The sequence below is a fragment of the Pogona vitticeps genome, chromosome 2 (assembly GCF_051106095.1).
Source record: "Pogona vitticeps strain Pit_001003342236 chromosome 2, PviZW2.1, whole genome shotgun sequence".
NCBI lineage: Eukaryota > Metazoa > Chordata > Lepidosauria > Squamata > Agamidae > Pogona > Pogona vitticeps.
Window position 1 is genome coordinate 282399240 of NC_135784.1, and position 27337 is coordinate 282426576.

At 40.2% G+C, this 27337-nt stretch overlaps 1 long non-coding RNA gene across 1 annotated transcript in view; it reads left to right on the forward strand.

Annotated features, from left to right (window-relative positions):
* LOC144586391 (uncharacterized) overlaps positions 1-4713 on the forward strand; it is a 51758-nt gene extending 47045 nt beyond the window's left edge. The window contains exon 2 of the long non-coding RNA XR_013541187.1: positions 1590-4713. This is a non-coding gene — a long non-coding RNA (uncharacterized LOC144586391). The remainder of the gene's footprint in view (positions 1-1589) is intronic.
* The last annotated feature ends 22624 nt before the right edge of the window (positions 4714-27337 follow it).

Here is a 27337-nt window from a genome sequence, read left to right on the forward strand (position 1 = left end):
GGATAAACAAATTGGCGTAGGATTCAGTTTGCTCACCTTACATTTCCTGAATCTGCAAGGAATCCCGATGCTTCTCCCATCAAAGGGGATCAATCCACTAACAACTAGAGCATGCCACTTCTGCTTCTTGGCATTGTGGTTTGCCAAAATGAACACAGAGTGTTTTTCTCCCAATATGTAACTAGTAGATTGGCTAGCATCAATGGCAAAAAAGTGACTGATTCGCTGGGCAATTTTGTCTCAGCCCCTTAAAAAAATCAGAAACATAAGCTAACCAAGCAAAACTGGGCATGACAACAATGGCTGGGAACTAGGACGATAGTTTTAAGCTCTCCAGGTGACCATATGATCCTATATGTTTAATTCTTTTTAACAATATAATAATTTATTCCTTTAGCTTTCAACTTTGTTACTTTTAATGCTGTAAGCTGCCTTGGATCCTTTAGGAGAAGGGCAACATATAAATATTTTAAATAAAAAATAAAGAAAATTTGATATTATTCAAGTCCTATGTCAATTCTGCAACAAAATGTGATGGTGAAGGACTAAAATGTCCTGTCTAAGTAGAGGAAGGTTAGGATCATGTGATAGACTTATTTGTAATTCATTTAGAACATACCCTAAATCTAAGTGACCTTAACACAAATTAATAGGTTGGTTACCAGCATGGCAGAGTTGAAGCCACATAAGGTTGATGATCTCATCATTTTTGGAGTTGCAGACCAAACTGCATAGCTCTATTTCTGGGTATAGTGCTAAAGAGAGAAGAAACATGGTCATAACATTGTCATACCTTAGAAGGTGGTGGACTTTTCTTCCCTGGAGATTTTGAGAAGTTCGAGGGATGCTTTTCTGGGATTTGTTGAGGATTGGGCTAGATGATCCTTGTGTCCTTTCCAGCTTGTCCATTCTGTGATTCTGTGATTCCATGAAGACCAAAGTAGCAGCAGGTCCCCCACACAGGCTCCTAGATATCAGCATGAGGCATCTCATGGTTATGTTTAACTGAAGAATTTAACAGGTTCATGGTGAAACCACTTCTATTTGTCTTCACAAATCCCTTTGGTATGTCAGTTGATTACCACCCTTACTAATGTCTTTGAATAAGCAGCTGCGACAGCTTTGCAACAGTTTGTAAACATAACGTGACAGTTTTGTTGCATTGGGCAGTTTTCCTGGCCTCCTGTTGTGGTTGCAGTAATGCCTCTTCCTTTCACGTTACATCGTGTTAAAAGTAAAATCTATCCACATTAAGTCTCTTGCTTTCCATTGTGGGTAATAAACTGCATTTACTGCTGTAAATCACACATGCATTCCCTCTTAGCAAGCCAATGTCCTTAACGGGAAAAGTATTTTGCACCTATAGCTCTTATCCTTGAAGCACGTCTATGGATTCTTGAGCCAGTCAAAAACACATCAGGTTCTTCTTGAAGTTTTCCCCCCCCAATAAGCTCTAGACATTGCTTTCAAAATAGTCCCCAATAGCTAGTGTATGTGATCCAAAAACGAGACAGATCTTTCTGACTAATGTCTTGTCTCTTGAATTCCTTTTTTTTGTTTTGTTTTTTGTTTTGCTTTGTTTTTAACAGGAAAGATGCTGAATAAACAGCACATTGCACTGGCAAATCAAGAGCAGCAAGGAAACATTAATGGGATGCTGAGATGAAAGAAGACATCATGTTGCTTTTCTTACTGGCCATGCTTCATTGCCTTGCTTTGCTTCTTTTCCCAAATTTGGAGCAATGAATTCTATGTAGGCTTGAATTTCACCTTCTCAATATTTCTCTGATATCTTCAAATACAGCTTTGGCTTCCAGGTCCAATTTCAGCTGCTTGCTTGACCTTCAAAACTTAGCAACTACATGCACAGACCTTTTCCCAGTATGCATATGTATACCTTTTAAAGTACTGCCATATTACGCTGTCCCACTCTGGTATTTTCTGCAGCCCATGGTCTACCAGCTAGATCCTCTTCAACAATGGTAGAGCTTTCTACCAGGAGGAGGGTGAATTTTCCACCTCTTTTAATCTGTTACTTACTACCTGATGAAGGTGCCTCATCCTGCAAAACAGGAGGGCCAGTCCTGCAGAGGGATTACTACATGACCTGAAATGAGAAACTAGAAGCAAGCTTATAGCTGATTGTACAAGGTAAAATAAAGAGAAAGGAGGAGAACACCTTTCTGAAGCTCCTTGGAAATTAGCTTGGATTCAGTACAACCTCATCATGTAGAGTCTCCAAGGCCAATGTTGCCATTACTACATCTGGTCTCCAGCAGGAAAGGATGAAGAAGAAGATTGAGGCTTATGTACAAACAGATCACCAGAAAACCATATCAGCATGTATGGCCACAGTGAAAGAACCTGGAGAAGAACATTAGTTCACAGAAGCATTTAAAAGCACAAGATGGACGGCTTGATGAACTGGTGGTGCATGGGAGCATCTGAAGTCAACTCTTCTTCAAAGGTCCAACAGGGTGGTGCCCCACAAAGTGTGAGGAGCTGTTGTCAGAAAGTGCACCTGTATAAACCAGTGATTTTGTCTCATAGGCACAGCTGAGGAGGCTGGATTTCACCTTCCTTGCCATGAGTGTAGGGCACTGTAGCAGTGTTTATATTACATTTATTTATCTTGCATTTTTCATAAGAGGGTATAGTGGGGAAGACCATGCTCATGCATGGCACATAGAGATGGGACACAGCAGAAGCTGTTTCACCATCTAAACAACACAAACCTTATCCTGGCATGGCATCCATGAAATTTCATGAGGAATTGCAGCTCTTCCCTGATATATAATAGTTAGAGAGCAATAGAGATTGTTTCTTAGTCTTTTTGAAATGTTTGGATTTCTATCACAATACAGCAGGGTAACAGTGGGTGTGTGACCAGTCAGAGCAATGATGGGCTTGTCCCTTCATTCTACTGGGATTGGATTTCTGCTTTTCAACTTCAGGGAAGTGGAAGTGGAATTGTTGCAATCAACTGAGAGTCCAGACTACAAGAAACATGATGTTTAAGAAAGGACCTACAGTGGCCTGAGATGTAGTAAGGGACTCTGTCTCTGGATTCACTTACAAACAAATGTAATCCAAAGACAAGAGTGGCTGATACCTTTATTAGTATATTCATGTGTTTTAATGGCTAGAGTGATGAACTAGAACTCAGAATACCTGGGTTCAAATTTCTGCTTGGTCATGGAAACTCATTGGAAGGTGACAATGGTGAAACCAGTCCTTAAATAGTTCATATTGCTTGAAAAGGATACCATAAGTTGGATGTGACCTGCCTGAGGATGCTGCTGTTGATGGCAACATCCAAAACATCACAAGAAGAAGCTAGCTGTCAACTTCTGATATTTTTGTGCTCTAACAAAGGTATCACCCACATTTGTCTTTGGATTGTGTATAAGGACCACATTGCTTTCTCTCTCTCTCTTTTGTTATATGCAGATAGAAAAGAATTAAGAAACTAATACATAGTGTCAGCCATTTTCAAACAAATGAATAACAGCAGAGGGTCTGTTGAATCTCTATATCCAGAATTAATGAAAGAGTAGCATAGTGCTTAGGAACAAGTGCATAATCTTAAGGGTTGTGTTTCTTTTCTTTCTTTCATTTCTAAAATCTATGGCATAAAAATGACTTTTCCCTGTGAGTCTCCTTCAACAAACCACCTTTCTTGGAATGGATCACTGTGTTTAAGCAGCTGTAATGTGGTGGCAGCAGGTCTTCTATCAGCCCTCTGGCAAAGCAGAGATAAAATAAAATGCAGCTGTTTGAGCAAAGCAAGACTGGTTTTAAGAGTGAGTGACGAGGCGAATTGGAAAAGAGAGAGAATTTGTGTGAGAGAGCATGCTTTATTACAGAACTCAATAAAATGTACTCCACTCAAACTTCTTTGATAGGCTAATCATATGGTTTGTCATTTCTAGCTGTATCATCATCTGGAGGCTACAGTGACCTCTTAATGCAAACATAGTATATGAGGATGTTAGAAACAGCATTTTGGCTACTTAACTTGACAAATTATTGCTTCCAGATGCATGGCTTTATACCATTACATCTGCTGCATGGAACCAAAAGCAAATATTTTTTACTTAATCTGGCTGAAGTGCTCCTTGTGTCGGAAATATGGACAAATGCAAGGATTGCTGAATAATATATACATATTTGAAACTGTTAGCAATTTTATACACTCTGAGAGCCATTGTTTTGCTGTTACCAGCAGTCTCATGCAGCTGCCCAAAGTCCACACATTTTAAACTCACCCTTTTTATTTTTTTTATCTTTCGGTTAATGTGAGGGTTCGATGTTCGGCTCCAAGCCAGCCCCAAATAAATCACCAGACTTCCTCAGCTTCGAAATGGGGGTAACATTTATTGCATGGCTTAACAAAAATCCTGTGTTAGCACTTGTGTTCCCACCTTTCTTCCCATCAGACAACAGGTCTACTGGGGGTTTCCATTTGTCAAATTTAAAAGGGTTTCCGTTCTGAACATTCCAGGGTCCCGGCCATTCAAGTGGAGTACCCAGGTTTAATAATAATCCCTTCTCCCCCTCCAGTAAGGGGATGGTGTCTTCGTCTCGATAGTCCACCCAGTCACACTCCCTGGAGGGTTCCCCCGTCTGCCAGGGTCCTCCCTTGGTCCTGTCCGTTGCCTCTCCCACATCTTCCATTCTAATCTCTTCCTTCATTCTCTTTCCACCTTTTCCTTCTTGTCTCTTAATTTCTTCCACCACTCCTTGGTCTCTCTCTCACCCCAGTATGATGGTTTAGGGGTACCTTTTCTCCTCCTCCTGGCATGCGCTCCCTCCTTCGGGACCCTCAGTTTTTCTACCTTTCCCGTCCAGGAGTCTTTAACCCATATCCACTCCCAGCCTCCCGGTACCTCTCCTCCCCCTCCTTTTATATCTACCAGTCCCGCCTCCACTACTTCCCGTGTTTTCTCTCCCCATCCTGCCAATACAGTCCTGGTCCCCTTGACTGTTAGTTTGTTCAAATCCTTCTCTAGCCTCCCCGGATCTGGTCCAGGTGGTCTTATCTTCCAGGGTGGGGGAATTGGCAGGGTCTGGCTCTCTTTCTAGGCAGTGGGCAGGAAGTACAGCACTCCCGTGAGAGAAATCTTGCTGTTACCCTCAGTCTTACAGTTAACAACTTTTGAATTGGTGAACTGTTTTCCTTATCACAAAGTTCATATTTTCAGCCTAAAGGAACATATTTCTCCCTCTCTCTGTGTGCTGGAGGAGAAATGTGTGAAATAATGGGCTAGGCTGAACGGTGCAAGAGAGAATTAAGACATTTGGCTTTTATGTCACTGTAACTGCGTTAGGGAAGAAAGCAATCACTCATGAAGTCATGAGCTAAGCTGTGGTTTGGTGCAAATGCTCAGAAGAAAAGGCCACTGAAGAAAAGCCATTTTCTGCAGGGCTTTCTCCCTTTTTGTTACTTTGTGTGCTAAGCCAGCTAATTTGCAATAGCATAGCTGGGAAATTCTCTAGAATAGACCAGATTATATCTACTGTACTATTAAACACTCTTTCTGAACAAAACCAAAAAAAGTACTGAAAGTTATGAATTCATTTCTTTAGTCAAAGGAAGAACCTTGCACAGAAATGTTACTGTATTTTTCCGTGTATAAAATGACACTTTTTACTTAAATAATTAGACAAAAAAATTGAGGGTCGTTTTATACATGGAAGGGAGCAGCTTTCCCTGCCTTTTGCGAACCCACAGTGTAAAGCAGTCGTGAAAGGGCTTCAGGATCAAAGGGGTGCGACTGCAATTTTTCATATTTGGGGGTTAGAAAAGGGGGAGTCAACTGATGCATTGGGTCATCTTATAAACAGAAAAATATGATAGTTTAAATTGAGATTATGCCAAAGACTTGCTCAAACCCTAAGCCAGTGTTTCCCAACCTGGGGGTCATGATCCCCGGAGGGGGGTCACAACATTTCTAGTGGGTCATCGTATATGTGTTGTAACCCTTGTTAAATAATTTCTTCCTTGACTTTTCAGAGCAGGATATTAAAGTTAATGTGTATTTGTATGTATGTGAAACAGGCCCTTTGTAGGAGAGAGGAGCCTCTACTTTCTGAGAACAGATTAATGTACCTCATTTAAAATGCCTTTTTATATAAATATGGTGGGGTGGTGCAGGTTACTTGGCTATTATAAAAGGGGGTTGTGACTCAAAAAAGCTTGGGAAGCACTGCCCTAAGCTATATCAAGTTTAAGAGGCTCCACAGCATTAACAACAATATGCATTATTTTAAGTGGAGCAGAATATTTGTTGTCTTTCATTGAAAATTCTGAATAACCTGAGGGAAAATATGTGAGTAAAGGGCCATATCTTTGCTCCCAAACCTTGTTGACTCCCAGAAATGGCTAGTTTGGGTTATAGGGTTGGAGAATAAACAGGAAATACTCATAAGAGAACCTCCAGTTTCTTTCTTTTTTAAGGGATTGGGGGGGGGGGCTTCCTCATGATCCTCAGTGTGAAAAGTAATACCTCCTGGAGACTTCCAAGAGTAGAAATGGGCCCTTTTTTGGAGGATTTTTTTTTAAAAAATTGTTTATTTTAAAAATTAATGGGATGATCACAGGTAATTTGGGGCTGCAAACCACCTGTCTATGGGAAGCTGCATATGGCCCACCCTATGGTGTAACTTGTGTAGCTTCTGCATAAACTCACAGGCTTTCATTCCTATCCAGACCTCAACATTTTAAAGTGATAAATGTATGTGTAAGAATGAAACTCTGATGAGAAGAAATGACAAGCATAAAAGTCCAGGCCTGAACAGACAGACAAAAATGACCTACTGTATTTCCCCATGAGTGTAGATTTGATCGCCCCAGGAACCTCAGACAGACCGTATGAAAATAAGTAAGTGTGCTGGTGTATTTACTGCTTTTCAGGCATCTGCACATCTAAGCAGTGTGCAAAGAGTTGCCTCTGAAAGGAAACTCATTTCAGGCCAGCTCTCCTGCTGATAAATTGTAATTGGTGGCTGATTGAATATGAGACGGATTTTGTTCTTTTTCACCCAGTCTGACCTGACTGCTCCCATCGCTTCCTGTCAGGAGCTGAAATAGGCTACCTCAATCAGTGCAAAAATGCATTTAGCTTGCTGAGAGAAAGCACTTGAGTTATATCTTGAAAGACTCTCATGTACTAAGCAAAATGGAATTGAATTACATGATGAAAGTCTTTTGCAAGTTAAAGCAGAGTATTTAAACAGTAGCAGATTATAAATAATCTCTCCTACTAGTTTAGTCCCCCTCCTCCTTTGTGGAAAAGCTATAGGAAAAGCCTGCTATATATTTATATAACAATAAAATAATAATCATGTGCTGTGAGGGCAATTCTGAGTCATGGCAACCTTTTTCAAGATTTTCTAGGTAGAGAGTACTCAGAAGTGGTTTACCATCCTCTTCTTCTGCGGGATGCCCTGGGACTGTGCAGCTTGTGGAGACGGAGGTTGGGAGTTTGATACCTCACTGTGCCTCCTTGACAGGAGCTGGACTCCATGATCCATCAGGTCCCTTCCAAAGTTATTGTTATTATTTAAGATATACCCCAGCATATGACACAGAAGGCAACTAATGGTAGTTTCATTGAATAAAAATAAGTACATTAATTTATGACATCATGAATTCAAACATAAACTCATGATTTAAAATCTACCATATAAGGAAGACACACTAATATAAAGGTAGAATGATTCTGTTCATTATACAGTAGTTCTCATCCAGCTTTTCCTTTGAAAATGAAGCCAAAAGCAGCTTGCATACAAAACAATGTCAGGAATCTTTGGATGTGGAGATGGATCCGAGACAAGGCAGTCTTCCAGGTCAACAGTAAAGAGACTCACAGAAATGGTAGATTCCTTTTCAGCCATGTATTTACAAAATATCTACAGCTGAGTTATGTACAGCAGACTAAACAATGCACTTATCGGCAAAATAAACGAACAGCATTTCATGCAGCAACTCTTCATATGAAGCGCCCTTTCCCACTATAGTGTGCATTACTTATATAGTGAGAACAACCAATCACTGGCACATCACCTGATGTCTTCTCCTAGACATTACATCATGCCCAATACACATTTGAGTACTGCATCAACTACATGTGCTGACCTTGTAGCCGGACACCTGTTATAAAATGGATTCCTAACAGAACACTCTGGTTCATACACTCAGATTCATATGCAAAGAGTAAATTCTACATTATGGGGTACAATATCCTGACAAACAATGGTGGTGATAGCAAACACAACAAGGGCTAGGGAGGCTGCTGAAAGCTTTTAATCAACTAGCAGCACAAGAAAAACTGAAAATCAGTTATGGAAAAAACTAAAACACAAGTATTTGCCAATAGGTTTTAAAAATCATGCATGGCAGATTGATGGCCACCCTATAAAACAAGTGAAGTCCTTTAAATATTTAGGACTAAACTTCTCCTCAACTGGATCCTGGAAAAACCACCTAGAGAATACCAATAAAATTGCCACCAACACTATTAACTCTCTATAAAGGTTCTATTGGGGCCGAGGTGGCAGACAGTTCCCACCTACTCTTAAAATCTACGAGGCCAAAGTTATATCACAGATATGCTACGGTGCTGAAATATGGGGGTCCACCCAGAAAATGTATCTAGAAACAAGCCAGAATAAATATCTGCGAGACATCCTAGGCCAGTGGTGGCAAAACCTTTTGGGCTTGTTTGTCCAAAATGGGGGGGGGGAAGCGGGTGGCATGCAGACCTGGAAGACTGGAAGTGTCGGTTTAAGGGGGAATCATGCCGATGGACCTGGAGGACCCGGAACTAGAAATGGCGATTTAAGGGGGAATCATGGTTGCGGACCTAGAGGACCCAGAAGTGGCAGCGGAAGGGGGAATCCTGGCTGCAGCTGCCTCATGAGGTTTGGCTGTGCTGGGGGAGGGGGTGCCCTGCTTAATATCCTTTCTTGTGAACCCTGTGTAGGAAAGATGCCCTTCTACACAGCCTGTTGTTTCTTCCGTACTTTCCAAGCAAATCCTGCACAGAAAAGATGCCATCCTGCACAGGAATTGTAATCATCTTGCACAGCTTGGCATTTCCACAAGAAGAAATGACTACGGACCTTCTGAGATTTCATGTGAGATTTCCCAGAGGAAAAAAATTGTACAGAGAAATTTCATGGCAATGAGAAAAGAAGGATTTCCCCCTTTCCTTCATTTATTGTTTGCAAATGACAGTCCACCACAGTCCTCTATCTGTTGAAAATCATGGCTTTCCATATTTGGTGCCACTTGTGCGATTCCAGGAAACCCAATCATTCTTCCATATTTGATCCAAGTGGTGGGATTAGTAGAAGTTAAATATCCCCCACTCTTACCACATTTGATTGGCTATTTTGATGTTAAGGCCAATGCCAAAATGTATAGGCTAATTCCCTAGTATGGATGTAAAGTTCACCTTTTATGGGTACCAAACTATCTGTTGCAGGGCTTCTTATACCTTATGTTTCAGATACTCTTGGGAGCTTCAAGGACCCAGGCATGAGGAGATCCAGTCATGGGGCTTTCAATTTGCATGTTGCAATGGCATTTCCTATGGTCCCTCTGAAAAAGCTGGTATTTCTCTGCTTTAAGCACTGGGTAGGGAATAATGGAGACTTTCCTCTTACCTGTTAATTAGTAAAACATCATTCATACCACCAGTTAAGTGGGTGTGGAAGAGGACTCCTGCATGGGCCTGAATATGATGCCCATAAGAAATTAATGACATGTTAGGCCAAAAATTCATTAATTTCAATATTGCAAGCCTACTAGTTCTGAACTTGTAATTCAGCAGGGAGTGAAACACTTCTTCTTACATTAAGTTTTCTCTGGATAATATACTTTTTTCATGGTAAAATCTCATAGGATTTCTTAGATCTTTCAGTGCTCATTTTTTCCTGGGAAGAATGCAAAGCTGTTTTATTTATTTATTTACTGAGCTTTTATACCACCCGATTCGTGTGAAGCACTACTCTGGGTGGTGAACAATGCAAATAATATAATATGACAATAATAAAAAGAAATCTAATAAAGTAAGTCATGTCAATAGACAACATAAAACTAATAACTCAGTCAGCATTGAACAATAGATGGATGGATAATCTCTTAAAGGCTGGGAGGGCGGACGTCAGGTGCAGTTTGACTGGAAGCCCATTCTAGAAGTATGGTGACACAACCACAACGTCTCAATTTCCAATAAAGTCTTTTTGCTCTGTCTCAGTGTGGCAATCCATAACAGCATGACTTGTGAGGATCTGGTCAATGTTCTTTGGGAAAGGTGCTCCAACAGGTAACGAGCTCCCAAACCATGGAGGGCCCTATAAGTTAAACACCAAACCCTTGAACTTGATCTGGAAGGTGAGCGAGGACTGGGGAGATGTGTTCAAATTTACTCACACTTGACACCAGCCCAATAGCCACATTCTAAATTTCTTGTGATTTCCAGGTCAGCCCCATGTAAACAGCATCACAGCAGTGAATCGTAGAGATAATCAGTTCATGCACCAACATTTTCAGGGCCCGTCCTCCAGGTAGAGGAGCTAAGCAATCAGCCTCAGGTGAGCCAGGTCCAGAAAAACACTCAGGTTCTAGACTCAATTCTTAAGAGGAAGTGTTACCTTGTCCAGCCTAGGGAGACAATCCCCTAACTAACCTGTCAGAAGGGCCCCTGAGATGAAGGATCTCTATCTTTTCTGGGTCCAACTCCAGTTTAGCCGCCTAGAGTGGTCTTTTAGACCAGATGGGTGGGGTATAAATAAATAAATAAATAAATAAATAAATAAATAAATAAATAAATAAATAAATAAATAAATAAATAAATAAATAAATAAATAAGCAAGCTCTGCTCCATTCCAGAATTGAGACCAGGCAATGCTGAAGCACCTGGATAGCATCCCTTGCATAGGATGTAAGGGAGAGATATACAGATACAGTCGTGCCCCACTGGACAATTACCCTGTTTAATGATGAATCTGCATAACGTTGACATTTTTGCGATCACTTTTGCGATAGAAAAATGATGGTTTAAATGGGGTTTTTTCACTGTGTGATGATCGGTTCCCTGCTTTGGGAACCGATTTTCGCTTTATGATGATCAGCAAACAGCTGATTGTTGGGTTTCAAAATGGCCACCGGTTGAAGAAAATGCCCCCCTGCTGTTTTTAGGACTGATTTTTCGCACTACAGGCACAGAAAATGGCCTCCCCATGGAGGATCTTCGCTGGACGAGCAGGTATTCAGCCCATTGGAACGCACTGAATGGTTTTCAATGCATTTCAATGGGTTTTTTGTTTTGTTTGATGACGTTTTCACTCTACAGCGATTTCGCTGGAATGAATTAACGTCGTCAAGCGCGGCACCACTGTATATAAAGCTGTTGGGAGACGTCATTTGCAGATGACATCTCCCAACAGCTTTATATAGATGTTGAAAAGCACTGGGAAGACTTATGACCCTGGGGGAATTCCACATTTGAGCGTCCGAGGAGCTAACTGTTCCTCCCGAAGCTGAACTCTCTGGATACAACCACTGAGGAAGGAGCAGAGCCAGCTGAGCACCAGTCCCCCTGATCCCTGCATTCATCAGTCTTTCCAGGAGGATACCATGGCTGATGGTATTAAAAGCCGCTGAGAGATGCAGGAGCACCAACAATGTCATTCCTCCTCCATCAACTTTCCTTAAAAGGTCACTGTGCAGCAGAACCAGTGCTGTTTCAGTATCATGCCATGGTCTGAACCCAGACTGGAAAGGATCAAGGCAATTCTCTTCCTCTAGGAATGTCTGGAGCTGCTCCATCACCACCTGCTTGATTACCTATGCAGGATTATTACAATTCCTGTGGAAAATAGCATCTTTCCAGTGTAGTATTCACCTGCAAAGAGAAGAAAAAACTCCAGACTGTGTATGATTATTATAGTTGTCACACAAAATGGCAATTTTCCTACACAGGATTCACTGAAAAGGGCACTAAGGTTTAGAAGGTTTCTGCTCAGAACTTCAGGTAAAGGATGAAAAAAGTGGGAATGAAATAGGGTTTTGTTCATATAAGAAACAGGAAATATTGCTGGTGCTTGTGGAAGTCACAGCATGTAAGTTTGGAAAATCATGGAGAACGAGAAAATTTTGGAGAACTGGTTACACCTCTATGGAGTTGACTTTCTACTTCTCCGCTGATTTGTTACCATAGTGTCTTTCAGGCATAGAGAAGCAAATTTTCAATTGATCTATATCACTTTTAAAAAAGCTATCTTGTCCTTTCATTGTAACACTACTGTATGTATGTTTTAATATTGCATCCAGACTTGATGGATTGGGAACTCAAAACCCATTCAGAAAGTGCTGAATCTTTCTAAGTGGACAATTTATAGCTGTGGGTGATGATACCGCTTAATGCTACAGCAGCTCAATAGCCTGAGGAAGTATAAAAATCCTACAGAAGAAATATAACCCACAGAACCAGGCTTTCTGAATTAAGATTGACTTTCATTGTTACATGAAAGACACAGTTATCATTGCCCTGACTGATAAATGAAAGTAGGTTTGTCCGATCTGTTTGATACGGTTTTCTGTAATGACCGTATAGATGCCTCAGCACTCAAAGAGTAGCTGTTCCATCATAGCATTGTTGTTCCTAGTTAATGAGCTTATGATGCAAAACCCTTCATGGAAGATTTTTGGAGCATGGGAATGCCAATACTCATCAGTCATACTAGATAGTTCTACCTTGCAGCATCCTCAGGAAGAAATAAACCACTCCCCTGGAGACAGAAGAGAGGAGACCATCAAGTACTACTATGTACACTACACATTTTTCATGTGGCAGGCACAAACTATTCCTTCTTCTACTTCCTTGGCAAAGGGGAAAGGCAAAAACATTCCAGTTACAGGAGGAGACCCCAGAATCTCGGCAGCCTTTTCTATTATTATTGTTGTTATTGTTGTGCCATCAAGTTGCCTCTGACTCATGGTGACTTATCAATGTCTTGTCCTCAGCCACCCTGCTCAGCACTTGCAGACTGAAGACCATGATCTTTTTTCGGGAGTCAGTCCATCTCATATTTGGTCTTTCTCTTTTCCTGTTGCCTTCTACCTTTCCCAGCATTATTGTCTTTTCCAGAGAATCCTTTCTTCTCATGATGTGCCCAAAATAGAACAGTCTCAAGATAATCCAGGCTTGATTTGCTCTAGGAACCACTTGTTTGGGTATCTACAAAGCTGTTCTCCAGCCCACCATTTTTTTCCTGTTAGCGTTCTGAACAGTCCAGCTTTCACACCCATACATTCCTACCTATTAAAGTTATCCTATTAATAGAATACATCTATGATGAAGAGAACAAAACAAACAAAGGAAAAATTAAAAATTAAAACATTCATATAAAGTGGAAGCATGCCTAAATAGATGGGAATTTGAAGCAAAAAAGAGAGCGATAGTTACAAGAGGAATGAATGAATGAACCAGTCTCTTTCTGCTACATTGATTTTGCTTGTATTAAGTCATAAGGTTCTTTTGCACAGTTTTCGCATTAAATACAATTCTCCACGTAATGACTATTTCCTTCTTCTATTCACCTGTAAATATAGTCTGTACAAATTAAGAATATCTGTAAGGGCTTAGTATTTAGTGAAACCTCTGGTATCCCATGATGCCTTTACTCTTGACCCCTTCTATTGTGAATTTTTAAAAAAGATTAAGGGTAATTCTAGCCTGATCACAACAGAACAAATTCAGTGCCAAATTTTGTGCAATTATTTGGTATTGGAAAGCCATCATATGTTGTAGGGAGACATCTGGCCCACCAGAAGCTTTAGATTTCAGCTCCCTTAATTCACCAATAGCCATGCTAGATGGAAGCTTTGAAAGTTCCTAACTCACACCTTTGGCACATAAGGCAGTCATTCAGTGATGTGAAAGACGTTGCAGCTGTTGCTGTGTACCAGCTTTGGCCAAAACCCAAATTAGTAACAGAATCAGTCTGGTGTGATTGAAGTCTAGATTGAATCAGAATGGCCTGAATGGTCAGCTCTGTGTGAAGTCAGTTTGTAAATTGATTTGGATTTGGGGCAGAAATTAATTGGATGGGGCTCAAATCAGTTCAGCCTTCCTCCAAAAAAACAAAACGTGCCTAGGACATGAGCCCTTACAGCTACCTGTATGAAAACTGATAGATTGATCCCCCTCCTTAGGATAAAGCATGCCTCCAAATTTCACCTACATCAGTACAAAACAAAACATTGTAGCAATTTTTGTTTTCCAGTGCAAGTCAATAGAAGGCTGTCAATCTGATTTTACAAATCAATTCAGATTGCTCTGGATTATATGAAGATCCATTCTGAACTCTTGAATTATACTCCAAACTAAAATTGGGGAACCCGTACACAGCCCTCATTGCAACTTTCTTTTTTCCTACCCACCCAGCAATCTTCTCGGTGAAAAATCAAAGCACAAATAAAAATATGAACTACAAAACATTAAAAAAATGTATGTGATAAATAAGTGGAAAAATATGGGATTGGGAATTAATGGAGGTGTTAGGAGTATGTGGAAAACACAGGAAGTGGCTAAAGGCTGGGGAAAGAGATGAGCGAAAAATATTCTAGAAAAGCACAAGCACTGCAGAGAAAACAAAGCTTTCTAACTAAATATGAATTCTTGCTGCCATAAAGAGAACAAAAGATTAAACATTACCAGTCATTTCTAGGAATGAAATCAAGTAAAATGCAAGGCCTGTTTGTATTGCAGAAGACTGTATGAAGACAGAGCAATCTGCAGTCCTGGCATGGAAAATGGCGTATTGGTCAAACAGGAATTTCTCTCTGCATGCAATGCTACCATCTTGTTATTGATCAACAAAAGCAATCCTTGAACTTAATTACTGTTAGTACAATAACTGATATATCTCCTGCTCGCTCAGTAGAAAAGTATGGATCTTTGTTGCTTTGAAGAACCTTGAACTACCTTGGTTTCAGCAGCCACAAATGCGATCTTTAGTCTTGCAGGGTTTTTGATAGATGAGTACAGTTTGCTTGCATGACTCTCTCAATCTTCTTCCCATCAATTTCTTGCACCAAATTGGAGTGCTTTATCAAAGTGAGAAGGGGTGCCATTCTGCTATATGATGCTTCCTTATCTTATTTGTTCTGCTGCTTATTACACTAATAGCCAAATGACTCGAAAGGTTAAAAATTAAATAAGATTGGCCAAAGACCTTCCCAATTCCAGTTAAGATGACAAAGACAGAGGTGCTTCTATATAGCTACAGAATGTATTCAACACTGGGAGTGACATGAGCCCCTATTGTTTTCAAAGTATCTAAAAGCTCCCAGTGACTTGTTGATGGTTATGTTGCTTACTTTTAACTGAATTTAGTTTAAAACTGGTATAGGCTGAAAATAATCCCAAAGGTACAAATGGCTCCTGCTGTAGTAGAATTTGGAATAGGTACTTGTTCGTACTTCAGCTCCCAGCATCCGTGACAGTGGCATTGTTGGCTGGAGGGATTCTGGGAATAGTAGTCCAAATATAGCCTCTTCACACTCCACAAATTTAACCAAATGTACCAGCTATGATACCATCGTGGAGAGAGAGAGAGAGAAAATGGCCTCTATTGCCCTTGCAGTGGTAACCTAGGGCGATGGTTTCCAATCTTGGATCCCTATATTTTCTTGGACTAAAACTCCCAGAAGCCTTCAACACTAGCTGTGCTAGCCAGGATTTCTGGGAGTTGTAGTGTAAGAACATCTGGGGACCCAAGGTTGGAAAGCACTGCTCTGGTAGATAAGATGCATCTCGGAGATCTCAGTTAGTCCAAAATGCAGCAGCCTGGCTATTATGTGATGGCTCTTAAGCAACTATGTTGTCTGTCTCCTTCTGGGCATAGTTCAAAGAGCAGTGATTACTAAGTCTGGTTACCTATAGCATTGGTTTCATGTTGGCTAGGAGAGCTCTGTGGTTTAGGTATCTGGCAGTGGGAGCCATAGATCGGGAGTTTGATTCCACACTGCGACTCAAAGGAAAAGAGCCAGTATGTGGTGCCTTGGGCAAGCTGTACTAGCCCAGAATGGACCAAGAACTAGGGAGCAATAAACCACTTCTGAATCCCCTCTACGTAGAAAACCCTGGAAAGGGTTTCTATAATTGGATGACATGTAATTATTACTATCACAATGGTTTCTTGTAAAGTCCTAAGCTCTTTGGGATGTGAGTATCTAAAAGACCAGCTAAATAACTTTGACAGACAAGAAATCTAAGACAGGTGGAGGATGCTCCTACAAGATCAGGGGATGGTGAACAATGTTGGCAGTGCAGTGTAAGATGAAGAAGCTTGTTCTCTTTTCAGACGTCAATACTGGCTGCTTGCAAAGTATTGTAACCTCAATTGTTGGTCAGATTTCTGATATGCTGCAGAAAAGGGAAAGTTACATATCAAAGTAATTAGTTAGAATAATAGTTACAAAATCCCCCAAATAGTTAATTATTATGTTGCAGTTTTTAAAAGTACTGTATTATTTTACTTTCTGGTTTCTCAAATGTAACTAAATGCTATGGCCAGAATTTGAACCATTCTCATCTACTATTTAGTGATACCAACTATAAAAATTGCTTTTGCACTACAAAATAAGTCATTCTATTCGATCATTCTTGAAGCATGTTGAATCAAGCTGAGAGGAAGTGGAGGGCATTTGCTTTGTCATTCCATTCCCCAATATAAGCTGGAAGAAGAACTCCAATGGGAGTGAAGGTGTATAGGCAGGCCACAGAAATGATGATGGAGAGATCACTGGTATGGTCCCCCTTCACATGTGTTTATTCAACTCACATTAAGAACGAATAGCAGGCATTTACCTATATCTCTGAGTTCTAGGATACTCACTTTTCACAGAAATAAATAAAAAAAACAGGTCAGTAAAGAAAGCAGATGAAAGACAAAGAAGTCACACACTGTGTACTCCCTAAGGATTTTCTTATAAGTGTTGCAGAACATGGCTGGAGGAAGAGAACATGCTGATGATTAGGTGGTTCTCCAAGGACCATGCTTGCACTTCAGATCCTCAATATGAGCCAGATTATATAAGAAGCTGCTGTCTTGCATTTCCCCCTAGAATGGGACTCATTTGTACGCTAGTGCCATCTACTCCCTACAACAAATTGAAAATAAACTCTCTGTAAATTTATAGGCTGTTCCGTATATAATGATGGGGTTATACACTTGCATGTACAGTTTGATGTTCTGAGAAAATCTAGTCTATGGCTTGGTATGATCAAGACTTTGATTTCACTAAATTCTTTAAAGCAAACAAACAAAAATTAAAGACATTGCCATTTCGCAGTCAGCATGTTACCTACGTTTTCTTCTTGTACTTTTTCTTTTGAAGCCCTTTCTTCAGATACCATACTTTTCTATTTTATTTTATTTTACTACATTTTAGTTCATTTTATATCAGCATATCAATTCACTGGAAATCCCAGAAAGCATATAGATTAAAAAGTACATAAATCTAATAAAATGCATAGAAAACCATTAGAAACAAACTCAGAATGCCTAGCAGTAAAAGCATCAATAAATCTGTCTTTAAAAGGCTTGATACTGTTAATGGGAGCTGGCTTTGAGGGTAGGTAGCATTCAAGTGCTATCTAATCCTTTGGGAATGTTGGTTGTTGCAAAATGAATGCAAAAGTCTTGGCAGCTCAAATTTACATTGAATCTTGGCAGAGCATGTTTGTGACCATTTTCAACTTAAGTCCTCAGCTTAGATCAACAGAACTATGAGGATTAATTAAAATGAGTATGTAAATCAATTTAGCTACAATAAATAGTGCTCAGTTATTTTATTGCATCTAAATTAGAGATGGGCATGAACCACTGGTTCGGCAGACAGCCCAACAGGGGTTCTGAAGTTCCAAGCCCTGCCCCCTCTGGTGAGCATCCACCCAAAGGCCCTGTTCTGGCTTCTCTGCCCCGCCTCCTCCAGGTGCTGCCTCTGAGTGGTGCCCGCTGGAGGGGGAGGGGCATGGAACTATGGAATGCCCCTTGGGCCGACCGCCAAACAGGCACAAACTACCAAAATAGCTGTTTGTGCTTATCTCTCATCTAAAGTACGAGTGAGCTGTAAGGTACATACTTCAGCAACAGAAAGACCTCTGGTTTTCAAAGATGTGGCCATGTTAGTCTGTGCAAGCATATCAGACAAGAAAGAAAACAAAACAGAAGCAAAATAATAATAACAATGACGCCGCCGCCGCCGCCGCCGCCGCCGACAACGATGATGATGATGATGATGATGATGATGATGATGATGATGATGATGATGATGATGATAATAATAATAATAATAATAATAATAATAATAATAATAATAATAATAATAATAATAAAAAGAAGAAGAAGAAGAAGACAAAAACACAGTGGCACTTTAAAGACTGCTATATTTTAATGTGAGCTTTCATAGGCACAGTCCACTTCTTCAGACATAAGAATGAGAGGATTTATACATTTGTCCATGAAAGCTCCCATTTAAATACAGCAGGTTCCATGAGGTTTTTTACTTTTTTTTTTTACTTTTTTTTACTTTTTGCTTCCATTTTGGTTCTTGTTTAAAAGACCCGCAGGCTGTTAAAAGATCTACATATTCGTTATGGCATTAGAGTTCATGGACTAGGATGTATTCTATAAAATAAATGGTTTATTTCCTTGAAGTTGATTGCTTCCTGGAATACCCCTCCTCCCTGCATAAATCAGATCATTAGGTCATCTATAAATAGCTGGCTAAAGTGCTTTTAAGTGTTTATCTAGGTCAGTTTCCTCTTCAGTAGTTGTAGTTTAAAGAACTGCTGTGCTTCTTACTGCCATCTGGATGAGTTTCTTTTGCACAAATATAGCAAAGAATGAAAGTTTCGTGGTCAGGATTGTTGTTACTTTTGTTATTAAAATATTTCTGAACTGCTGTTCTTCCAATGGATTCCAGGACAGTACAAATTAAAATCTATAACCAAAACCAGAACAGGGAAATAACTGCTTATAAGTAATTACCTTTTATTGCTGTTATGTGCTGTCAAGTCATTTCAATTTATGATGACCCTATGAATTAATGAGTTACCCAGTATGATATAGTGGATCGAATGAGGGAATAGGACTCAGGAGACCTGGATTTGAATCCTTGCTTAGCCATGGAAACTCATGAGGAGTGGTGGAACTGGTAAAACCACTCATAAAATATCTCATTTATCTTGAAAGCCCTATTAGAGTTGCTATAAGTCAGTTCCTGCTTGAGGGCAATAAACATAAACATTGAATTTGTGAGGTCAAAAAGGTCCTATCATTAACAGCCCTGCCTAGGTCTTACAAACTAAAGGCCACAGCTTCCTTTATTGAGTAAATTCATCTCATGTTAAGTCCTCCTCTTTTTGTCTTGCTTTCAGCTTTTCCCAGGACGATGGTCTTTTTCAGTGAGTCTTCCCTGCTCTTACAGTACAATCAAAGTACAATAGTTAGGGATGTGCAGGGGGAAATCTTGCAGGTTTTTTTTTTTTTTTTGATCTTTCAGGGAGGCTCATCTTTCTTGTTGGGTGTCTTATGAACAAGGCCTTTTGGATATTTTTGGGCTCCAACTCCCACCAGCCACAGCCTGGATAGGCAACAGTCAGAGGTAATGGGAATTGTATCCCACAGACATTGGGACTGAAGGACAGATCTGGATTCCTTCTACTGGAAACATAAAATCTATAAAGGCACAGAGCCAAGCATTAGCAGCCGTGGTTTCTCAACATTTAAGCTTTCTTTTGCAGGAAGAATTGCACAAATTATCTTGGCACTTCGTCATATTACACTTAACTCTGGATTAGGGGGATCTGGATTAGGATTATGGTCCAGGAAACAAAGGCATCCCAGAGTTTGGGAAAGTTACTTGTTTGCATCACTGCTCTCCAAATTCCTCTAGCATGGATAATGGACATGGTAGCAGGGGATTCTGGGCATTGTAATTCAAGAGAATAGCAGTCCCAGGGCTTAAGATAGACTTCTTTCCCCTTTTCCATGGCTCAGATCAAACTACTAAAAGCAATGTCTGAAGGAAAAATAAAAAGGCATTTCAACGTTCAGTTATGACACTGTGTTTAGTCCACAGACTGCATATAAGTTAAACACGTGGTTACGTATGAAACACAGCCACCTGGTGGTGCTATTGCTTTTGGTTAATTGCTATAAAGAAGTCTCTGGTTAAAGGAACTGCTGACCCAAGAGAGGGCAATTATTGGCTCTGTCCTGTAAGCTAGGATTTGAATTAAGGTGCCATGCCCACAACAAACACATGCATTTGTTTGATGGGACAGAGATACCTGTTGCTCTTCCTCCTTCAATACCTAAAGTATGCTGCAGGTCTAGCTCCACTTTGACTAGCACAATGCTGCTATCTATTCCCGCGGGGGTTCTATTTTTGAGACTGAAGCATATTTTCTAATACTTTCTCTGCACTCAGTCCGGTTGACTTCCTTTCCTCTGAAATGTAATTCAAAATTTGAGGCTTTCTTGGTTTTGAGAAACTAAACAGCATCTTCCTAGCATGACAGCTGAAAGAACATTTAGCATCCTGGATTTTCTTCAAAGTGAAGAAAGCACTATAACTGTATCCCTGAGACAGGAACTAAGCAGAGAAAGAGTTCAAGACCCTGATATAAAAGTGTTGGGTGAGAAATCGTATGTAGAGATCCACACTAATTGGTGGGTTTTTTGTCTATATCTGTATAAAAACTTCCTTGTGCTCATTTTAGAGATGGGCCTTTCATGTTTTAATCTATAGAGGAAAACCAATATTGATTGCTGTTGCTGGCTTTACTCATTTCCAAACATACAGTCCACTGTACTTCTTGGGTTGCTTGTTACTGGCTTGCTACTGGCTTGCTGGTTAAGAACTGAATAACAGTTATTATTTCACAGCATTTATTTACAGCATATTTATTTTCATATCATTATGTATGATATAATTCTTAGGGTTTCATTCAGTCTGTATCAGAATAAAACAAGGTGGAATATTCTTATATTACAAATGAATGCAGTGAGCAAATATGAGACATCTTATTTTGATACGGGCTGTTTACTTCCACAATAATGTCCACCACTTTTCAAGGACTTGCCTAAGATCCAGACATCTGCTGCACCAAGGCAGCATTCCCAATGGCAAGCATATAAAAGCTTTAAACACTGTTGTATACTCTGAATCCTGGACAAAATATGAGTAATTAGTGTGATCACTTTGCTCTTCTGGATCTTGAAGGGTTCAGCTCGTTCCAGTGAAAATTGAAAAACACGTTCTGTGCACTTAGCACAGCAACATGAGGCTTTACTAGCAGTAAGCTCTATCATACAATTGCTATTTATTGCAAAAGTAAACAAGCAGTTGAAAAAGTATATAATGCCTAAAAAATAAATCCTGTTTTCAAACGTGATGTGACTGAGTACAATAGAGGAGTATTAAGATGTCACAGATAGCCACAAAATCTCTTCTATCCATTTCCAAAGAGCTTTGTGCCAGCTCTGGGGAGTGTGTGTATTTTCTGATGTTGTGGATTCCACCTCCCAGGTAGCATGGCCAAGAGCCAGGAACTATAGGAGATGTGCTCCAATTATATCCTGAAAGGGACAGACTCTCCATTCTTGCTCTGCCTTGTGTATAGAAATGAAGAACTGTAATATAATGATGTGGAGAATTCTGGAAGTGAACCAGACAATAATGAATTTTGTTGACATAATTAGATGCTCCTTCTGTTACCGGCCAAACCTGGGTTCTAAGATTCTCTGGCAAGGAATCAGGCATAGAGACGCAACAGCTGAACCAAATGCCCAATTTTATTTGAATAGCATCAAAAACAAACACAAAAAAAGGGCACCTGGGACTTCTCTTTAAAGCAGAGAAGTCTGCTTTTAAGCAGACCAAAAATACAGGCCATCTGCCAGGTCAAAAGGAGGATGGGCAAAACGAAAATGTGACAATGACATTCTGTACTATGTGTGAATGTTCCTCTATTTGCCTGAGCTACTATGTGTGAATGTTCCTGGGCCTAATTGCTCTGAAGCCTGTGTTTTCTCTGCTAAGGGTTATACTAAAATCTATTTTGATTCTGCTTCGGTATCACTTCTTTTACTGACACCCCTTGTTTTGCATGCACTCTTAGAAATCTGAGTCAGCCACAAAGCTTTGAAAATTGACTTCTGAACTACAATTCCCAGAGTCTGACAGCAAACATGGCTACAATGAGAAATAAATTCTGAGAGTTGTAGTCCAAGGAAGTAACCTTTTCATGATCTGATTACAATGGATATAGAGAATCTCTCTTCAGAGGATCTCTAATTGCAGGATGTCATTACAAGTTAATAGGACAGGTGGAGTACTGTTAGACATGTGGAATACTGCATGCGGAGAAGTACTGCAAAGAGTTGTATGTGAAGAATTCATAGGATTCTTTTTCTTATTGATAGTTTAATAAATAATATTAAATGTAAGCAAAAATAACCTAACCTTCCTAGTAATAAAGCTAACTTTTTTAAAGAAGCACAACCAGTCCCCTAACGGTTGAACAAAATATGTCCAGGTAGGTGGGTTGATGGTGTCACATGTGCTAGCCAATTAGTTTGTGTAAGTTGGGTTCTACAGCAGATATGCAGAAACAGGTTTCCCTGAGTCCAGACTTAGCTGGAAGATGGGTCATTTGAATGAAAAAATATGATTTCACTGTTTAAATTACAGTGGTGCCCTGCACAGCGAGGTTAATCCGTTCCAGATTAACCTTCACTGTGGGAAACATCACACTACGGAACACAAAAAGGCATTGGAACACATTAAACAGTGTTTAATGCGTTCCAATGCCATAGAATACTCACCGTTGTGCAATGTTTCCCAGGGGCCGGCAGCCATTTTCGCTCCCTCCCCTCGCACAACGAGGGCGCCAAAATGGCTGCCATCAGCTGTCTGGCAGGTCCAAAATGGCTGCCGGAACAGCCGAAAGGGGCCGGGGCGCAGCGTTTTCGTGCCCTTGGTAAGCAAAGGGAGCGCGCGAAAACGCTGCCGGAAGCACCGAAATGGTTGCGCGCAGCCATTTTGGGGCTTCCGCAGCATTTTCGCGCGCTCCCTTTGCTTACCAAGGGCGCGAAAACGCTGCGCCCCGGCCCCTTTCGGCTGTTCCGGTGACCATTTTGAAGCCGCGGAACAGCTGATTGTCGGGTTGCAAAGCGAAGGTCGGTAAGCGAGCAGCTTACCGACCTTCGTTCTGTGATTTCCCGCCTATACGGGCACCGTTTTGCAATCGCATTTGCGATCGCAAAAACGGCCTCGTAGAGCGAATTCATCGCTCTACGAGGCGCCCGTTGTGCGAGGCACCACTGTATATACGTTTGAACATCCCATGTAAACTATTTGCCATACCAAGATCGTAATATATTTTTAAATCCGGATCTAGTTGATCTAGAGTTCCTTTTCCTTTTTATCATCCTTTCCCTTCCCCTGCCCTAGTGGTCCTCCAGTTCGGTGGCTACTTGAAGGCTGCAGATCATAAGGGCGTGTGCTTAAGGTTGAAAGGAACATGGCTAAAATGACTGATTAGAGAATACACCTTTTCATTTATTCACCATATTTAATTTTAATTATTTATGTTATTAAACATCGTTCCTATCATAAACTTAATTTTTTTAATGTGCATGGATTCTCAGTCCAAAACACAGGCGCACATACTTGATAAATACATACATGATAAATAAAAGATATTGAACATTTAAAACTTTGCATAAAAGATAGTTCATTCTGTGAAAATCAAGCTTATTTCTTCCAGCTAATTTTTTCAACAATCATTATAAAGCATTCATTCAGAAACTTTTATTTATACTGAGGAATTTATTCACACTTTACTAAGGCAGCAGCAGAAGCACCACATAATCATAGTCTGAGATTCTCTGATAGCTAATAGTCCCACAGACCTAAGCCTCTTAATTAACAATTAATGCCTAAACTCTTAAATAACAAAAGGTTAATCTTCTACAATCAACAGCCAGCGTTAAAGAAGGGGAAATGCTAAAGCAACAATTGGGAATTGGGTGGTAACTAAAGGTTTCTTACTTAACACTGACAAAAAAGCTTGTTTGCTGTATTACTGAGGTCCACTGTACAGTGGCAGACTGAATTTTGGTAGCAAAGTTACTTGTTATAATTGTTTCTAAGGTGAATACTGGGAGGCAGTGGATCTTGCGAAAATGTAGTGAGCTCTGTTTTGCCAACCCCAATCCAAAACAGTGAATCAAAAGAAATGAAGCCATGGGAATAAATGCTGGGTGGGACATTATGGCAGCTATGATCCAAAATAAAAATATAAATATAAAAAAATTGTCTGGTGTTATTCCTCTTATTGGGCTCATTTTTGTCTTTCCCAGGCTTATGGATACTTCATTAGGAACTTAGCTGAGAGCTTAGCTAGGTGCTACTCTGACAAAAGGAAAAGCCAGTGAAAATAAGAGGAGGGAAGGGGTGTGAGAGAGGCATATGTTATTAGAAACTTCTGCTTATTATTTTATTATTCAACTTATCAAGCTTATAAATTGCTGTAAATCTTAAATTTCTGGAACATGGTTTCAAACAATGATAAGGAAACAACAGTACCCTTTTCAAATAACTAATTCTACTTCTATTTTTCTTGTGATTATGATATTGGAATTGCTTTCTCAGTCCTACTAAGTTGAATGCATCCAACATTCCTAATACTGCTAACAGTCCCATTCCATACTGTAATATAATAGAAGTGGAAGAAAGTTGAACTAGGAAATTATCTAGTTATACAAAAATATAAAATCTTTATCTTTTAATTATGTTATTTCTTCCCTGGAATCCGTGTTTGTTCTCCTTTCCCATCCAAATCAAACAACATGTCACTTGTAGGTGATTATTGCTGTATTCTTATGTCTGTACAGTTTCTTTTTTTTTCCCCTGTCAATAAATGCCAAGGAGAGAAAAAATGACAGCATCTCATGGGGATATCTGTAGAAGTGCTTGTGTGGCAATATATTGCTGTTCCTTTCTTATATGCACCAGCAACCTCCAGAGAGCTATAGACTATTTTCTTCACCTCATTTTATTCCAAAAGCAACCATCTAGTGTAGGTTTGACTAAGGGATGCTGACTGGCTCAAAAACACCAAGTAAATTTTGTGACTAAACTTGGATTTGAACTTGGCTTTCTCTATTGCAAGCTCAATGTTCCAGCCATTATACTCTTTCTCAGAGCAGTGGTTACTACACAAAATGAAATATTTTGTGGAAAAACAAAGGCACAATGAATGTGCATATCTTGCATAGTATGAAAAACAGGCTATTCAGATTTGGAGAACAAAAATGTGGTGACCTTTATTCCTTAGTACGTCCTTATTCATGCATGCCTTGAATGCAAGAATAATTTATCAACAGTGTGCCTACTCATATTTGCCGGTGTACAAGATGACTTTTTGGCCCTGAAAAACATGCCTCCAAGTGGGGGGGGGGTAGTCTTATTCGCCAGGTGCACTTCCAGCAAACCCTCCCTCTCTCCAAGCGAAGTCACTTACCTGGTAGTAAGACCGGGCAGACCAAGCTCCTCCTTGGTAGCCTGGGAAAAGCCTGACTCTAGCGCCGAACAGCTGACTGTTGGGAACCAGCAGAGAGGCGGCAGCCATTTTGAAATGCGACCACATGGCTGCTGCCTCTCAAAATGGCTGCCGCCTCTCCAAAATGGCTGCCACCTCTCTGCTGGTTCCCGACAGTCAGCTGTTCGGCGCCGATGCTGTCCTTCTTCCAGCAAACCCTTGCTCTCTCCCAGCGAAAGGAACCAAAAGCGGCAAAACGAACTCTTCCCATGATGCAGCCAAAGCAGAATCACGCATGCGGAAGAGGGGGTAGTCTTATATGGCAAGTATATAACAAACTCTACATTTTGAGTGGAAATGTTGGGGGGTCGTCTTATACGCCCAGTCGCCTAAAAGCCAGCAAATACGGTAGATCATAGAATCATAGGAAAGTGAAGTTGGAAGGAGCCTACAAGGCCATCAAGTCCAACCCCCTGCCCAATGATGATGCCTAGATGATACCTTTAAAGTCTGTGTACATATCATCATCATGGACTGACAGATCATGCCCTATTGTGGAGAATTAGAGTAATCAGGCAGTCATGAAGGAAACAGTTCTTATGAAGAAATTGCTGCCCTTTTCATACTGAAGTGATCTGACACAGTCAGTTTGATTTGTGAAAGAAGGGTTGACCACATGGTGACTTGTTTGACTGATGTGAAGAATCTAGTCACAATAAAATGTTTGGACAGTTTGTAGGAGAGTTATTTTGTTACTATTTTATCTCCCTAATATTCTTCTTGTGTCAATACATTGATCACAATGATAGGGGGAAAGGTCTATGAGGAATCTTGAACATAATCTTCTCCACTTTTTCTGTCATACATCCCTATATGATCAGGAATCGGATATATTTGCTCATTTTGGTTCATGGGAAGAAGTGGGTTTGTAGATTATAAGATCTATAGAATGTGTCATCCATCAAAACAACAGCTCAGTTATGAACTGAAGTACAACCACTGCAAGAATCTTGGCTGAAAATTTAACACAATATTTTTCCCCGATTCTAATATTAAATCATAGGTGATATAGCCACTCACAAATTTGGAAAAATGTATTGTTCAGACTGAAAATTGTGTCTGAGGATTAACCTTAGAATCTATGATATCCTATTGAGCTCAAAGTATCGAAGTAGGAAGGAATGAACGTAATGCAGGGGAAAATATGAGTAACAATATTTGAGTAAAATGATGGAGAGAAATATTTTACTCTCTGTAGTAAGGATCTATAGCTCGGTGGATTCGAATGGCTAGCTGTGGAGTCAGGGCCTGGGGATTCACATCCTTCCTGTGCTTCCTGGGAGAACTGCCAGCTGAGATCACCCAGAGCATCTGTGGCTGATGAGGCAGAACACCGCCTCACCTGTGTGTCCTTGGGCAAGCTGCACAGTCTCAGAGAGCCACCAGAAACAGGGACTGGAAATGGGGAAAACACTTCTGAGCACTTGCTTAGAAAACCTTGGGAGTCTCCGCAGCACATTTTGATTATTAATGTATACCCTTGAGGAATCGCTTATACCTCTAATTATAGGCTTTGTCATCTTTTATTTTACTGAACTCTCTAAATCTTAATCTTTTCCTAGAGTACAGATGCTATGGAGGATGTTCACAGAGGTTGGATGGTTGTTTTCCTATATTTCTTTTTAACACTGTTCATCAGATAC